An 18,806-nucleotide genomic window follows, 5' to 3' on the forward strand; every position below is an offset into this window, starting at 1 on the left:
GGACCTAGCCTGCCGGAAAGACGGGCGGACCTAGCCTGCCGGAAAGTCCGGTCGTGTGTAGGCAAGTCCGTCCGTTCAGGTAGTCCGCCAGAAAGACCGTCGGACCAAGTCTGCTGGAAAGTCCGCTCGTGTATACGAGGCATAACAGATTTTCTTCCAAGATTGCCATGTATGGCTCCATCCATCTTCCCATCAACTCTGACCAGCTTCCCTGTCCCTGCTGAAGAAAAGCATCCCCACAACATGATGCTGCCACCACCATGTTTCACGGTGGGGATGGTGTGTTAAAGGGGGTGTGCAGTTTTAGTTTTCCGCCACACATAGCGTTTTGCTTTTAGGCCAAAAAAGTTCAAATTTTGTTCTCATCTGACCAGAGCACCTTCTTCCACATGTTTGCTGTTCCCTAATCCCCCCCCCCCCCCACGTGGCTCCTCGCAAACAGACTTATGGCTTTTTTTCAACAATGGCTTTCTTCTTGCCACTCTTCCATAAAGGCCAGATTTGTGGTACAACTAATAGTTGTACTGTGGACAGATTCCCCCATCTGAGCTGTTGATCTCTGCAGCTCCTCCAAAAGTTACCATGGGCCTCTTGCTGCTTCTCTGATGAATGCTATCCTTGCCCAGCCTGTCAGTTTATGTGGATGGCCATGTCTTGGTAGGTTTGCAGTTGTACCATAGTCTTTACATTTTCAGATGATGGAGTGAACAGTGCTCCATGAGATGTTTAAAGCTTGGATAGATATATATATATATATATATATATATATATATATATATATTTTTTTTTTTATAACCTAACCCTGCTTTAAACTTCTCCACAACTTTATTCCTGACCTGTCTGGTGCGTTTCTTGGCCTTCATGATGCTGTTTGTTCACCAAGACCCTATACACACACTATACAAAGTTTGTTAGATTTTCTTCAGATTTACCAAAACCATGTAGTGCAAGGGCCTGCCTGATTGCATACAAATTGAAACTCCTACGGTTTGACCTGATATTATATGGTTTTGGTAAAGGAAAAAAATCTACAGAAAATTACATAGTGTGTATCCAGCTTAAGGTTCTGTAACAAATCTCTGAGGGCTTTACAGAATAGCTGTATTTATACTGAAATTAAATTACACACAGGTGGACTCCATTTACTAATTAGGGCGACTTCTGAAGGCAAGCAATTGGTTCCACTAGATTTTAGTTCGGGGTATCAGAGTAAAAGGGGGCTGAATACAAATGCACTCCACGGCATTCTTTTCAGATATTAGTGAAAAATGTTGAAAACCATTTATAAATTTTCCTTCCACTTCACAATTATGTGCCACTTTGTGTTGGTCGATCGTCTAAACTCCCAATAAAATACATTTACGTTTTTGGTTGTAACATAACAAAATGTGGAAAATGTCAAGGAGTATGATACTTTTTCAAGGCACTGTATTTAATAGCCTATCATATTTAAAACAAGGCTGCCTGAAAACATAAAATTAAAACACAGCTTAACCACTTCCCGACCGACGCACGCCAATGTACTTCGGCAGAATGGCACGGGTGGGCAAATGGGCGTACCCGATTGTCCCGCCCTCCCCAAAATCCCCCCCCGGCGGTCGGGTTTGTTAGAGGAGCGAACAGTGACCAGGGCGAGACCAATGATTTATGGTCTGGCCCTGACGATCACTCCCAATGAATGAAAACCTTCCCCTGCCTGTGTAAGTGTAAACACAGGCAGGAGAAAGTGATGTCATCTCTCCTCGTGGAGGGGGGGGGGGAGGGGGGGGGAGAGAGAGAGAGAGAATGAGAGAGAGAGAGAGAGAATGAGAGAGAGAGAGAGAGAGAGAGAGAGAGAGAGAGAGAGAGAGAGAGAGAGAGAGAGAGAGAGAGAGAATGAGAGAGAGAGAATGAGAGAGAGAGAGAGAGAGAGAGAGAGATGAGAGGAGAGAGAGAGAGAGAGAGAGAGAATGAGAGAGAGAATGAGAGAGAGAGAGAGAATGAGAGAGAGAGAGAGAATGAGAGAGAGAGAGAATGAGAGAGAGAGAGAGAGAATGAGAGAGAGAGAGAGAGAATGAGAGAGAGAGAGAATGAGAGAGAGAGAGAGAATGAGAGAGAGAGAGAGAGAGAATGAGAGAGAGAGAGAGAGAATGAGAGAGAGAGAGAGAGAATGAGAGAGAGAGAGAGAGAATGAGAGAGAGAGAGAATGAGAGAGAGAATGAGAGAGAGAGAGAATGAGAGAGAGAGAGAATGAGAGAGAGAGAGAGAGAGAGAGAGAGAGAGAGAGAGAGAGAGAGAGAGAGAGAGAGAGAGAGAGAGAGAGAGAGAGAGAGAATGAGAGAGAGAGAGAGAGAGAATGAGAGAGAGAGAGAGAGAGAGAGAGAGAATGAGAGAGAGAGAGAGAGAGAGAGAGAGAGAGAGAGAGAGAGAGAGAGAGAGAGAATGAGAGACCACCAACAGCACACTAGCACACATTAGGTACACTTTCCACCCCCCCTAATCACCCCCAGATCGCCCCCCAGTTAACCCTTTCACTCCCTGTCACTGTGTCACCAATTGCAGTTTTCAGATTTTTCACTGATCACTGCATTGGTGTCATTTGTGACATCAATAAGTGTTAGGGCAGTTAGTAGTAGGCCTCGTTAGATCTAGGTTACCCCCCTAAACCCCCCTGATAAAGGTTTAACCCCTTGATCGCCCCCCAGTTAACCCTTTCACCCCGTCGCCAGTGTCACTAATCGATCGCCGTATTTGTGACACTGGTGATGCTAGTTAGTCAGTTAGGTGATTAGTTTCACCGTCAGGTTTATATAGCCTCAGGTACCCCCATATATTACCTAATAAAGGTTTTAACCCCGATTGCCCCCCCCCCCGATTGTTAACCCTGTCACCAGTGATCACCGTATTAGTGTTATGGGTGACGCTTGTTAGTTTGCTTTTTACAGCATCAGGGCACCCGCTGTATATTACACAATAAAGGTTTAACCCCTGATCATCCGGCGGGTGATCTCAGTTAGGTTTTAGCGTTAGGGTCTGCGTCGCCCCAGGCAGCGTCAGGTTAGTGCCAGTATAGCCAACACCCACGCACGCACCATATGCCTCCCTTAGTAGTATAGTGTCTGAACAGAACAATATCTGATCTGATCTATACTAGCATCCCCAGCAGTTTAGGGTTCCCAAAAAGACAGTGTTAGCGGTATCAGCCCAGATACCTGCTAGCACCTGCGTTTAGCCCCTCCGCCCAGCGCAGTATCAAATCGATCACTGTCACTTACAAAACAGAACACATATAACTGCAGCGTTCGCAGAGTCAGGCCTGATCCCTGCGAACCCTAATAGGTTTTGTGGTAGCGTATGAATCAGTCGGTAACAGTCAGGAGCTTTTTTACCTGTGAGTCTCACTACTGTACCAGTAAATTTAGAGACCAAAATTTCAAAACGAAGGTACACTAGTGAAGAGGCCTACATGTTTCTGAGCATGACAGATAGTGAAGAGGAAGTCACTCATCTGTCAGATTCAGGCTCCGAATACGAACCTGTAGAAAGCAGCGGCACCCTGACAGATAGCTCTGATGACGGAGTTGTGGTCCCTGCCAAGGTCAGGCATACCAGACCTCGATCATCTTCTGCTGTCGTTGAGGTGCAAGAACTGCAGGTCCCTCGTATGGAGCAGAGAGCCAATACTAGCGCCGCTATGCCTTCTGGTGAACTGGCAAGCACCAGCGGCCTAGTACACCCTGGTCGTAGATCCAGTACTGCAGTATCACGTGGTGACGTGGCGAGTCCCATAAGTGCAGTTCAAGTTGGCAAGCACGAGTAGTGTCCCGCTGCCACCAAGAAGACAAAGACAGGCCCGTCGAGCCCATAATGCCCTTCCTGCTGCATTCGCCAATCCTAATTTGGAACCCAACACTTCTGCAGCAACCGTACTTCCCCCATTCACTGGCCAACCCAGCATTCAGGTGGAAACAGTTGATTTTATGTCACTTGATTTTTATTTGCCGTTTTTCCACCGAAGATCTCTATAGATCTATTGTGGACCAAAGCAATTTGTATGCTGGTCAATTCATCATCGCTAATCCCCAGCTGACCCTTGCCAGAGAATGGAAACCAATTACGGTTTCCGAATGTAAGACCTTTCTGGGCCTATCCCTCCTCATGGGCATAACTAAAAAGAGTGAGTTGCGGTCATATTGGTCCACTGACCCAATTCACCATACGCCCGTGTTCTCTGCTTCCATGACCAGGGCACGATACGAGCAGATCTTGCGGTTAATGCACTTCAACGACAATTAACTCTGTTGTCCTCGGGCTGACCCTGGATACGATCAGCTCTACAAAATTCAGCCCCTCCTAAACCACTTCAACCAACGTTTTGCAGCCTTGTTTACTCCCCATCAAGTTGTCTGCGTTGGAGGAGTCCCTGATTAAGTTTTCTGGCCGCTTGTCTTTTAAACAGTATCTTCCCAGCAAGCATGCCAGATACGGGGTCAAGATGCATAAGCTCTGTGACAGGGCAACAGGCTATACATATAGTTTTATGGTTTACAAGGGAAGAGATAGTTACGTAGAGCCAGAAAACTGCCCAGATTACATAGGGAACGCTGGTAAGATTGTGTGGGACTTGGTGTCACCCTTATTCGGAAAGGGGTACCACTTGTATGTGTACAATTATTACACGAGCGCCACTTTTTAGTCATTTGTTTGATCAACAAATTGGAGCATGTGGCACCTTGTGATCTAATCCGGGGGCTTTCCTTAGCGGCTTGTAGAATCCCGTCTCAGGCTGGGGGAGAGAGCCTGCTTAAAGTGTAATAACTTGCTCGCTGTGAAGTGGAGGGATAATAATAATGTTTTTGTTCTTTCCTCCCTTCACGCAGACACGGCAGTCCAAATTCCTACGACGACTGGTGTTGTGGAGAAACCCCTCTGTGTCCATGAATATAACCCTAATATGGGAGGGTTGGACCTCAATGACCAGTTGTTGGCGCCGTACCCAATTGCCTGTAAGGCCAGATGCTGGTACAAAAAAGTGTCTGTTTATTTATTTCAATTGGCTTTGCTGAATGCTTTTGTGCTATACAAAGCTTCAGGACGAACTGGATCCTTCCCCCAGGAAGAGATCATCAGAGCCCTTCTGGCCCAACTTTCCAATCTAAATGCAGTAAGCTTGCTGCATGAGAGGCATTTTCCGAATGTCCTCCCTGGTACCCCTACCCAACGAGCCCCCCAAAGAAAATGTTGTGTCTGTAGAAAGCGCAGATGTAGGCGTAACACCCGCTATTTTTGTCCCTCCTGTTCTGACCATCCTGGTCTTTGCATTGGTGAATGTTTTAACGCTACCACTCACTAGTTGCGTTTTAGCGTAGGGTACAGCACTGCACAGACTAGGACACACTTACACAGGGTGTCCAAAGATGCCATCACATTTTGGGAGACCCGAACCTGGAACCGTTACAACCACTACAACCGGTACAGTTACAAAAGAAAAAAAAAAAAGTGTAAAAAAAATAAAATAAAAAGTTGTCGTTTTATTGTTCTGCTCTTTTTTACTGTATTCTACAATGCAATGTTTTATTGTTATTATGTTTTATCATGTTTGCTTTTCAGGTATGTAATTTTTATACTTTACTGTGTTTTATTGTTAACCATTTTTTTGTTTTCAGGTACACCATTCAGCTGCAGCATGGGTTTATTTATCTTGACAGCAGCAGCGTTTGCTCCCACGATATGTAAAGCCGTGACTCCAGCGCTGTCGGAGGTGATTTCACCACCACAGTTAAAGAAGTTAAAAAAGAGCATATACGCCGAAGCATGGGGGCAGGGGTGGAGGAGCGATTTGCTCATAACATTAGGGGCAGATGCCCCCATGCTTCGGCATATATTTTTTAGGCACAAGATTGCGTTAAAAATGTTTTATTTTTTCTATGTTTTATTGTATTTGCTTTGCAGGTGTGGTAAATCTTACTGTTACTTTGTTTTATTGTTAACCATCATTTGCTTAGCAGGTACGCCATCCAGCTGCAGCACTGATTTATTTATCTTGACAGCAACAGCATTTGCTCCCACGATACGTAAATCAGTGACTCCAGCTTTGCTTAGCAGGTACGCCATCCAGCTGCAGCACTGATTTATTTATCTTGACAGCAACAGCATTTGCTCCCACGATACGTAAATCAGTGACTCCAGCGCTGTAGGAGAGGATTTCACCACCACAATTAAAAGAAAATGGTGCATGTATGCCCATCATTAGAAGTGGGTGGATGAAGGTTGGTATTCTAATGGTGGGCATCATGTGAGGTATCACCGTGAAGGTCAGATCGAGGGCAGTCATTTTAGCAGTAGACCTCCTCTGTAAATCTAAAATGGTAACCTGTAAAGGATTTTAAAAGCTTTTAAAAATGTATGCAGTTTGTCGCCACTGCAAGTTTGTGCGCAATTTTAAAGCATGTCGTGTTTGGTATCCATTTTGTGCTATCTTGGCATTGGAGTTACTCAAAGGAGATCTCTTAAAAAGAAAAGAAAAATGTATTTGTTTTTCTTTATTCAATTTTCAAACTTTTGTGACAAAAAGCGAGATCTGCAAAATACTCAACATGCCTCTCATAAAATAGCTTGGGGTGTCTACTTTCCAAAAATGGGCCATTTGGGGGGGGGTTATGCTATCTTGGCATTTTATGGCCTTCAAAACTGTGATAGGTAAAGAGGCGTAAAATCAAAAATTTACACCCTTAGAGCGGTGATTGGTTTTCGGGGTCCTGTGCACGGCTAGGCTCCCAAAAAGTCTCACAGATGGGAGGTATCCCCGTACTCAGGAGAAGCAGTAGAATGTATTTTGGGGTGTAATTCCACATATAACCATGGCATATGTGAATATATCATTTAGTGACAACTTTTTTAGTGTTTTTTTTTTGGTAATTTTTCAATCACTTGTGACAAAAAATTAAAATATTCAATGGGCTCAACATGCCTCTCAGCAATTTCCTTGGGGTGTCTACTTTCCAAAATTGGGTCATTTGGGGGGGGTTGTAGCTCAAGAAATGAGATAGGCAGCGATAAACTAAAAGCTGCGTAAATTCCAGAAAATATACCCTAGTTTGTAGACGCTATAACTTTTGCGCAAACCAATAAATATACGCTTATTGACATTTTTTTTTACCAAAAACATGTGGCTGAATACATTTTGGCCTAAATGTATGACTAAAATTGAGAAAAAAAAAAAAATGGTGAAAAAAATGATTAGACCCCTGCGCTTATGGTGAAAATGAAAAATGAGGAGCTGCAGCCTCTATCAATAAATTCACCCTAAGGTAAATCTAGAAGAAATGTGAAAAAGAGGGGATAGGTATAGCGATAGGTAATGGGAGAGCTCCAGTTGACGCCCCATTGACGAAACGCGTAAAGCGGGACTACACAGCGTCATTGCATCACTTCCGGTTTCGAGCCGTGGAGCGCAGATCGCTCTGGTTTCCTGTTTTTAAACACTGTTTTCGCTTTTAATGATTTTTATTAAAATGTGAGTACCCATCAGTAATAATACATTTTTGGATATTTGTACGGTATCACACTATGGAGTCTCTTTCCTCTCTACACGTGGGCAACATCTAAGAGGTTAACAGTGAGGAGACCATTTACATCGCAGACAAGGAGGCACTTGGAGAACACAGGACAGGAAGTTTCCTCCCACTCCACAGGCTACACAGTGGCTCATACTGTGAAGGTGAAATACCTCCCTGTGGGGTGAATAATAGCGGTAAGTGCGTTTCTTATGAAGCACAGAACAATTTGATTGAGCACATCGTCACTTTTTTTATACACCAGGGTTTAAGGACGGTATATGCATATTTCTGAACCCAGTTTCACAGCAACAAAAATCATATGTTGGATTTTTTTGCACAGAAATGTCACTTTGAATTGCAGGTTTTGCACAGGATTGTGTTTATTTTATTTTATTTCCATTTGAACATAACAATATGCATTATATATAAGCAGTTAGGAAGTTTACACAGTAGGATTTTTTGTGGATTTTTGTGAATAAATATTTAATTTTCTGCACTTTTATTGTCACTTTTTGCACTAAATGTACCTGTGACACACACCCCTCAAGTATTTAGAGGTTGTAGGTCACCTCTTAATAAGAGCAGCGCCATACCTATCCCCTCTTTTTCACATGACTAAAATGGAGTTTATTAAATTTTTTTTCATAAAAAAAAAAAAGTAGAAAATATTTTTTTTTCAAAATTTTTGGTCTTTTTCTGTTTATATCACAAAAAAAAAAAAAAAATGGCAGGGGCAATCAAATACCATCAAAAGAAAGCTCTACTTGTGGGAAAAAAGGACGCAAATTTAGTTTGGGTACAGCATTGCATGACCGCACAATTACCAGTTAAAGCGACGCAGTGCCAAATTGTAAAACGTGCTCTGGTCAGGAAGGGGGTAAATTCTTCCGGGGCTGAAGTGGTTAAAGAGAAAGTAAACCCTGATGGGTTTTAACTTCCTCTTTATTTCCCTGCAAAGGTAAAGTATAATGGGCTACTATGCATCGCATAGTAGCCCACTATGTGTCACTTGCCTGAAACCGAAGCCTGCAATGTCACTGCTGTCCCCACTAGCAGCGAGCGTCCATCTTCACCCATCTTCCTTCCGGGGGCCGTGAACTCCGGCTCTGTGACTGGCCAGTCGCGTGACGACGCATGCGCACAGGAGCCGCCAATCACAGCATGACCTTTAGAAACGTCACGATCTGCCCTTTCTAAAGTGTGCATGCGCCATAGATATCGGTGCATGGCTTTATTGTAAATATCTCCTAAACCGTGGGAGGTTTAGGAGATAGTTCAGGCACCTACAGGTAAGCCTTAATATAGGCTTACCTCCTGTACAACCACTTTAAGAAACACTATGCAACAGACATCACCAGTAGAGCCTAGGACGTTTCACTTATAAGCAATTGGCATGGCACAGGCTGGTCTGCATAAATGAATCAATTTTTGGATACTCTCGCTCCTTTTAATTTTCTAAAAGCACATGCCTTTTTGCATATTGTGTAATAAAATGCTTAGGTGTCACATTTCCGATTATAAATCACCCGGGTATGCTTTTTAAATGCAAACTGGCAGACAAGCCCTCAAAATAGGTCCACATTTCATTTTGACTGAAGGAAATATAAATCAGCTTGAATGGAGAATATATTACCACTACCACATTTCAAGCAGATCTGCAAAGTAAGATCTGGTAACCATAACAGGATACAGGGAAAAGGGAAATGTAGCTGATTTATTGAAAGTGGAGAAACTGCAGACCTAATGCCCCAAGCAGGGTTTATCTTTCAAATGAAGATAAGAAAACAATTGGTTTATATGACCAGTGGGACACCTGTGTTCTTGCTTATCATAAACACAAATTTTCAAGTGTTAAAAAAGGATCAAAAAGAAGGAAAAAAGGTTTTTGTTTTGCAAACAGACTACTTTCTTTAGCAGTTCAAATGTTAGCTAAACCAGTTATTTTGCGTTCAGGAGGTAGTGATCCTACCGCCTCCTGAATGGCAGTTTTCAATGGTACTAATGCGACAAAGCACTGGGGCCACAGCATACGAACAGCCTCCTTGGGACTGTATTGTAGGCTTTGGGTGGGCAGTAAAAACAGGTGGTTGAGCCGTACCTACTTAATGCGGCCTAACTTTGTACAATAATAACTTAAATTATATTGATTAGTGATCACAATACTCATTATCTACACTTACAGAGCAAGCACAGATAATGGTACCCATTGCGGCCCTCCAACTGTTCAGCAGAGTGCAGCTCATCTATAGCAGCGAATGGGGTCACGGCACATGTGCAATAGGAAGAGGACCCAGCCGGGATGTTTTCCTTGTAAAAGCTGTGCAGCACTGGGCAGGGCCGTACAGCGATGATTGCAGGAGCGGGTAGGAAAGTAAATCTTTTATCCTGTGGGCTGCATGCAAAAGGTGTGGAGTTACTCAAAAGGAGATCATAAAAAAGTAACGTGGGGGGGGGGTGGGGGGTGTTTGCAGTTTGTAAGCAAAGGCAGCTGAGCCACGGGTTTACCAACCCCTTGCTGCTTACCTAAAGCATAAAAAGTAACTTACTGCAAAATGTGGCCAACTTTCCCATTAGACCTCTTTCATACAGGCATTGGGGGGGGGTTGCAGTTTGTAATCAAAGGCAGCTGAGCCACAGGTTTACCAACCCCTTGCTGCTTACCTAAAGCATAAGAAACAGACAGAGGAGGCTGTTCACATGCCGCGCTGACTGTGCAAGATTTTGAGATAACTTAGATCCCTTTGTCAGGCATTATACATGTCTGAAAACCATTATTATTATTATTCAGGATTTATATAGCGCCAACAGTTTACGAAGCACTTTACAATATAAAAGGGAGACAATACAGTTATAATACAATACAATACAATAGGATTAAGAGGGCCCTGCTCAGAAGAGCTTACAATATTATAAAACAAAAGGGATCTAAGGTATCCTAAAAGCTTGCACCTTTAGGCTTGGGTCAAATGTACGTGCATGGTTTCATTACGATATTTCAAAGGAGTCTGGTGCGGTTTTATTCACAAAAAAAAAAAAAAAAAAAAAAACCACACCCACACACCCCCACCACCTTTAGGGCTAGAATACAACCATATCAAACTACTCTTGCCGCGCCTACCTGTCAGCTGTTTATTGAGCGATGCCATTCAGACTGACATTGGATTCAGGCAGACTGGAGTACTATGGACTGCAATGGTAGGAGTTACAGGGTGGACCTTTAGGCCTCATGAGCACAGGACACAAAAAACAAACAAACAAAAAAAACACCGCATTTACAGGTGTTTATCATCCTGTAAACACACCCCTATGTTAGCCTAAGTAGCCATGCACACACTCAGAAGAGGAGCATTTAGAGGCTGAAAAATAAATGCACCACCACCGCATTCAAGAGAGGAGCTTTTGGGCAGAAAGAAAGCTGAACGTGCCTAAATGCTAGGCGCATTTAGCGTTGGAGTGTTTATTCATTCCAATGGCCAGAATAAATGAATGTTCTGGCCAATGGAATTAATGAACACTCAAATGCTTGACACGTCTAAAGGCATATGCAAAATGTGTAGGAAAAGGAGAAAAAAAAAAGGAGAGAAAAGGAGAGAAAAGGAGAGAAAAGGAGAGAAAAGGAGAGAAGGAGAGAAAAGGAGAGAAGGAGAGAAAAGGAGAGAAGGAGAGAAGGAGAGAAAAGGAGAGAAGGAGAGAAGAGGAGAGAAGAGGAGAGAAGCGCCAGGCCGATCCTAGTACAACATCATTTAATGTAAAAAAGCAAAGGGTTATTCCAGTGTAAAATGCACTTACATAGTGCTCAGTAGGTGGAAGCTTTCGTGTCCAGCAAGATGACACAATGCCGCTTGAATCCCTGTCGCCTAGCAGCAGGAACTGCAGCCTCGAGGGAACTCGGGAGGACGCCGGCCGGGTAGTTCAGCACGGAGATTCGGAGCAACCAAATGGAACTGGTCAGATTGATCTGTTACTTCAGACAGAGGATCCCCCACTAGCTGTCACACTGCAACAAACGCGTCCGGTGAAGGGCTCTGCTCGCCCACATCCTCCATGCACAGTGTTCTGTGAAAGGAAAAAACTACAAGGTCCGGCAGCCTTTGTGGCTGTCATCTTGTAGCTTTCAATGAACTACCACAATGCTGTGGAGCTGTCAGATTGCATCTACTTGCCTGTATGGGATGTACGGGGAAGCAGATACACTGGCAGATCTGCTGGAGACCTGCATGGCACCAGCGATCTACTGATGCAATGCTTTACAGGCTCCAAGAAAAAAAAAAAAAAAGACCTACAAAAAAAAAAAAAAAAAAAAAAAAAAAAAAAAAAAGAAAAAAGAAAAAAAAAAGACGTGAATTTATTTTTTTTCTAAAAAGTTAATCCTTTAAAGATAGGTAATGGATATTGGATATTTTATACAGAGAGATAGAATACACACATCAACATACAGTGGGGACGGAAAGTATTCAGACCCCCTTAAATTTTTCACTCCGTTATGTTGCAGCCATTTGCTAAAATCATTTAAGTTCATTTTTTTCCCTCATTAATGTACACACAGCACCCCATATTGACAGATAAACACAGAATTGTTGACATTTTTGCAGATTTATTAAAAAAGAAAAACTGAAGCACTCTGGGGAAGGTTTTCATCCAGGATATCCCTGTACTTAGTCGCATTCATCTTTCCCTTGATTGCAACCAGTCATCCTGTCCCTGCAGCTGAAAAACACCCCCACAGCATGATGTTGCCACCACCATGCTTCACTGTTGGAACTGTATTGGACAGTGCCTGGTTTTCTCCACACATACCGCTTAGAATTAAGGCCAAAAAGTTCTATCTTGGTCTCATCAGACCAGAGAATCTTATTTCTCACCATCTTGGAGTCCTTCAGGTGTTTTTTTTTTTAGCAAACTCCATGCGGGCTCTTGTGTCTTGCACTGAGGCTTCCGTCGGGCCACTCTGCCATAAAGCCACGACTGGTGGAGGGCTGCAGTGATGGTTGACTTTCTACAACTTTCTCCCATCTCCCGACTGCTTCTCTGGAGCTCAGCCACAGTGATCTTTGGGTTCTTCTTTACCCCTCTCACCAAGGCTCTTCTCCCCCGTTAGCTCAGTTTGGCCGAACGGCCAGCTCTTGGAAGGGTTCTGGTCGTCCCAAATGTTTTCCATTTAAGGATTATGGAGACCACTGTGCTCTTAGGAACCTTAAGTGCAGCAGAAATTTTTTTGTAACCCTGGCCAGATCTGTGCCTTGCCACAATTCTGTCTCTGAGCTCTTCAGGCAGTTACCTTGACCTCATGATTCTCATTTGCTCTGACATGCACTGTCAGCTGTAAGGTCTTATATAGACAGGTGTGTGGCTTTCCTAATCAAGTCCAATCAGTAAAATCAAACACAGCTGGACTCAAATGAAAGTGTAGAACTATCTCAAGGATGGTCAGAAGAAATGGACAGCACCTGAGTTAAATATAGGAGTGTCACAGCAAAGTGTCTGAATACTTAGGACCATGTGATATTTCAGTTTTTATTTTTTAATAAATCTGCAAAAACGTCAACAATTCTGTGTTTTTCTGTCAATATGGGGTGCTGTGTGTAGATTAATGAGGAAAAAAATGAACTTAAATGATTTTAGCAAATGGCTGCAATATAACAAAGAGTGAAAAATTTAAGGGGGTCTGAATACTTTCCGTCCCCATTCACTAAATACTAAATAATATAGAACCTGGCCGATGCCCCTGGAAGGCGGTAATTACGGCTACTCCAGTGATCTCCACTAGCTTCCAGTTATTGTGCCGAGCAACCGGTATGATGCATTCTGAACACAGGTCGGCTGATTGGCACAGGCACCAAAGAACGTTTTGCATGCATTCAGAAACTCCAAAGCATTCTCTGAATGGCATCAGCATTGAGTGCCCGACCTACTGTGTTCAGAATGCAGTAGGCAAGCCGTTCAGCACAGGACCCGGAAACTAGTAGAGATCACTGGAGTAGATGTGTATTTGAGCAATTTGCAACTTCCAGGGGCATTGGACAGGTAAGGTATATACATTATATACATACAGTGGGGCAAAAAAGTATTTAGTCAGCCACCAATTGTGCAATTTCTCTCACTAAAAAGATGAGAGGCCTGTAATTGTCATCATAGGTATACCTCAACTATGAGAGACAAAATGTGGAAACAAATCCAGACAGACAATCACATTTTCTGATTTGGAAAGAATTTATTTGCAAATTATGGTGAAAAATAAGTATTTTGTCAATATCAAAAGTTCATCTCAATACTTTGTTATATATCCTTTGTTGGCAATGACGGAGGTCAAACGTTTTCTGTAAGTCTTTACAAGGTTGTCACACATTGTTGCTGGTATGTTGCCCCATTTCTCCATGCAGATCTCCTCTAGAGCAGTGATGTTTTGGGGCTGTCGCTGGGCAACACGGACTTTCAACTCCCTCCAAAGGTTTTCTATGGGGTTGAGATCTGGAGACTGGCTAGGCCACTCCAGGATCTTGAAATGCTTCTTACGAAGCCACTCCTTCGTTGCCCGGGCGGTGTGTTTGGGATCATTGTCATGCTGAAAGACCGAGCCACATTTCATCTTCAATGCCCTTGCTGATGGGAGGAGGTTTGCACTCAAAATCTCACGATACATGGCCCCATTCATTCTTTCATGTACACGGATCAGTCGTCCTGTTCCCTTTGCAGAGAAACAGCCCCAAAGCATGATGTTGCCACCCCCATGCTTCACAGTAGGTATGGTGTTCTTTGGTTGCAACTCAGCATTCTCTCTCCTCCAAACATGACGAGTTGTGTTTCTACCAAACAGTTCTACTTTGGTTTCATCTGACTATATGACATTCTCCCAATCCTCTTCTGGATCATCCAAATGCTCTCTAGCAAACCTCAGACTGGCCCTGACATGTACTGACTCAAGCAGGGGGACACGTCTGGCACTGCAGGATCCGAGTCCCTGGCGGCATAGTGTGTTACTGATGGTAGCCTTTGCTACGTTGGTCCCAGCTCTCTGCAGGTCATTCACTAGGTCCCCCAGTGTGGTTCTGGGATATTTGCTCACCGTTCTTGTGATCATTTTGACCCCACGGGGTGAGATCTTGCGTGGAGCCCCAGATCGAGGGAGATTATCAGTGGTCTTGTATGTCTTCCATTTTCTAATTATTGCTCCCACAGTTGATTTGTTCACACCAAGCTGCTTGCCTATTGCATATTCAGTCTTCCCAGCCTGGTGTAGGTCTACAAATTTTGTTTCTGGTGTCCTTCGACAGCTCTTTGGTCTTCACCATAGTGGAGTTTGGAGTGTGACTGTTTGAGGTTGTGGACAGGTGTCTTTTATACTGATAACAAGTTCAAACAGGTGCCATTAATACAGGTAATGAGTGGAGGACAGACAAGCCTCTTAAAGAAGAAGATACAGGTCTGTAAGAGTGAGAAATCTTGCTTGTTTGTAGGTGACCAAATACTTATTTTCCACCATAATTTGCAAATAAATTCTTTCAAAAATGAGACAATCTGATTTTAAGTGGGAGAACTTGCACAATTGGTTGGCTGACTAAATACTTTTTTGCCCCACTGTACAGCAGTTACATTGGTCCAAGCCGGACCAATGTAACCATGTATACAAATACCAATACCTGTAATTCAACTCTAAATGTACAAATATTAGGCTATGATGTTGAACTCTATATTATATATCCCTTTAAATGGGTTTTTCAGAACGAAGATGTACTAAATACAGACCCCAACATCAATGGCAGTCTCCTTGGTCTCAGAGAATCAGATTGCGCAATATCAAAATTTATATGCAGCACCTTCTGTTGCTTCACCTAAGACTGCCGCCTAACAATTCAGTAATAACAGTGTTATGTGTGGTCAGAACAACATCACAAGCAGTTTACAAAAGGTCCGCAAAAGACAAGGACACTGCCCTGTCATTATAAAGAGTTTTTTCTCCCTTTCCTGGAAAATAGAAAAACAAAAACGTCTTCTTATGCAAGTGGTGAGGTAATGCTTTAAGCAACCATCTTAATCACATTGTGCAGGACATTTGTTTCCAGAAAAGAAGTGGCAATTAAAAAGCTCCTCCGCTGTAACCTCGCAACAAAGCTCAGAATATCTCATTTTAGTAGAGCTGGTGTTTTGACAAATTGTTCCAAACTATTTTCTCAGAAATCCCCAGACGCTGTGAAGAATAAATCTAAAAAGACAAAGAGGACACTGTGCAGAACATAACACATTAGGCCGAGTCCTACATTTGACGTAGAACCGGTGCTCTATAAATTTCACCACGGTCTGCAGAATAAAGCGATGCCTATTAATTCACAGGCTCAAGGAAATGCATCGTTTCCTAAGTGCTCAGTTCACACAGCAAATAGGAGATACAAGTGGAATTTGACATGGCTCTACCGAAAACACAGCTGACCTAAAATCCACAGAGAAGAGCTCAAGAAGGAATACTCTGACCTGCATGCATCCCTCCCCAAATGCAATCTAATAATCTAAATCATAAATAATGTAGAGGTCATTAAAATGTGAACTTTACACCAATATAAAAACAAAAATTATTTTGAAAAAACTTAGCGCTGCTTCCACATACTTAACCACTTGCTTGCTACCCAGGCCAATTCTGACACTTCGCTCCTAAATCTAAAAATAATTCTTTTTTTGTTAGAAAATTACTCAGAACCCCCAAACATCACGTTTTTTTTTCTGCAGAGACCCTAAAGGTATAAAATGGTGGTTGTTGCAACTTTTTATCTCGCACGGTATTTGCGCAGTAATTTTTTTTGGGGGGGGGGGGGGGGGAGAGAAAAACTGTGTACACACTCGTGGAATGGTGCCAAACTTCAGTACTTAAAAATCCTATAGGCGATGCTTTAAAATGTTTTACAGGTTACCCGTTTAGAGTTACAGAGGAGGTCTAGGGCTAAAATTATTGCTCTTGCTCTAACGTTTGCAGCAATAACTCACATGTGTGGTTTGAAGGTTGTTTACATATGTGGGCATGACCTACGTATGCGTTTGCTTCTGTATGCAAGTAGGGCACCATGAGATCAGAGGATTTATACTGCCGCCTGCAGTACACTGCGTCCAAAGGCGATATCCTCATGTCTTTTTACATCCACCAGATAGAATCTGGTAAATGTATGGATTGAAGACCAAGTTGCGGCCTTGCAGAATTGAGCCATGGAGGCTTGGTGATGCACTGCCCACGAAGCACTAACAGCCGTAGAGGAGTGAGCTTTGATTTGAGAGAGTAGAACTACCTCTTTAAACCATAAGCTTGAACGATTACTTGTCAAAACCATTTTGAAATAGTAGATTTCGATGCTACCTGTCCTCTTTTAGGACCTTCAGGCAACACGACCAAAACATTTGTTTTCCGAATCTGAGCAGTCGCCTTTAAGTAGACTTTTGACTGCTCTCACCACATCAAGAGAATGAGAAAAATGAAGGTAGAACAATATCCTGGTTTAGATAAAAACCTGATATTACCTTTAGTAAAAGGTTAGGATGAGGACGCAATACCACCTTATCCTTGTGAACAATAAAAATATAGCTCTTTACAAGAAAGAGCAGCCAATTCTGATACCCTTCTTGCAGCAGATATGGTTACCAGAAAAAAAAAAAAAAGTCTCCTTGTCAAAAAAGGACCAAGGGAATATGTCGTATCGGCCCAAAAAAGGCTGTTTTGTAATGCTGACAAAACTAAATTCAAGTCCCAAGGGTTCAGGGGTGACCTAACCGGAGATTAAGCCGTGTTACCCCCTGAATAAAGTTACGAACCAAATAATGCGAAGCAAGTGGTTGAAATAATACCGATAAGGCTGAGACCTGTCCTTAGAAAGCACTCAAGGCCAGCCACATTTCTCACCTCATCTGCAGAAAGTCAAGGATTCTACCTTTGACCTATTTCCTGGGGTGCAACTCCTGGTTTCACACCAGGAGACATGTGTTTCCCAGACTCCATAATATATAATTTATGGAGGCCGGCTCCCTTGCATTAACCAAGGTAGAAACTACTGAACCTGACAGCCCACGCTTCATCAAAATGTGGGTCTCAACAGCCAGACCGTTACATTTAGCATTTGTAAAGTAGGATGGAACACCGGACCTTGCGAGAGAAGGTCTAGTCCATGCGTCCCCTACTGCCATCTTTACAATCTCTGCATACCAAGATTTGGTATGGGGGCCACAAGAATCAAAGACTTCCCTTCCTGCTTGATCCTGCGAAGAAGTCATAGATGCAGGCAGAAAAGGAGGGAATGCATAAATCAGTGAGAACCGATTCCCCGGGAATAACAAGGCATCTGTTCTACATGCTATCAGATCCTTTGTTCTTGACACAAAGTTGTCAATTCCCTTGTTGAACCTGGACGTACACAGATCTCTGTCTGGGATCCCCCATTTTTGACATATTGACAGAAAGATATCAGGGTGAAGAAACCATTCTCCCGGGAACTACTGCTGGCAACTCAAGTAGTCCGCCTGCCAATTTTCTATTCCTAGAATGAAGACTGCCAATAGGCAAAGTACATTGTTTTCTGTCCAAGATAGGATATGATTCACCTTTCTCTGAGCCGCACAACTTCTTGTGCCCCCTTGGTGATTAATATAGGCCATTGCTGTAGCAATGTCGGATTGAATCCTGGCAGGACAATACCCTCAGGACCAAGAGCTCTGTCTGAATTTCTAAAATGTGAATGGGCAAGGCCATCTCTGATCTGGGCCACTTCTCTTGGACAGTTGCCTCTTCCAGGACTGTTCCCCAACCTAAACAAAAAAGGTTGGCATATGTTGTTACCACTTCCCAGCTAACTGAAGGAAGGATTTTCCCCTTAGTAGATTTTTGTATATCAACCATAAGCTGAGGCTCTGGCGCACCCAGCCTACAGCACCTGGCATCTCCAGGTGGTCTCTCATCCGGGTACTAACCAGGCCCGACCCTGTTTAGCCACCAAGAACAGACGAGATCGGGCGCTATCAGGATGATGTGGCTGTAGGCTTTGGAGCCAGACACATTAGGAATGTAGAGCTTGAACCCTTTGTTCCAAACCGATAGGATACTGTTTTGCAACAGTCTCGAATGAAACTGAGAATAAGGAATGGCCTTGAATGAAGCCACCATGTTTCCCAACAACCTCATGCAAAGTTGAATAGAAGAAATTCACCTTGCTTTGACCACCTAAATCAGTTCCTTTATGATGCTGATCTTTGCCTGGGGTACGAATACTTTTCTGGGTGTACCTATGATCTGACCCAAGT

The 18,806-nt window shown here is 43.2% G+C and overlaps 1 protein-coding gene and 1 pseudogene across 1 annotated transcript in view; both read right to left on the reverse strand.

The window, feature by feature from the left end:
* Nucleotides 1-18,806, reverse strand: part of MOSMO (modulator of smoothened) — a 105,323-nt gene that overhangs the window by 44,520 nt on the left and 41,997 nt on the right. The window lies entirely within an intron of this gene.
* LOC141101963 (5S ribosomal RNA) lies at nt 18,428-18,546 on the reverse strand (annotated as a pseudogene).

Source organism: Aquarana catesbeiana, linkage group LG06 (genome assembly GCF_042186555.1).
Source record: "Aquarana catesbeiana isolate 2022-GZ linkage group LG06, ASM4218655v1, whole genome shotgun sequence".
Taxonomy (NCBI): Eukaryota; Metazoa; Chordata; class Amphibia; order Anura; family Ranidae; genus Aquarana; species Aquarana catesbeiana.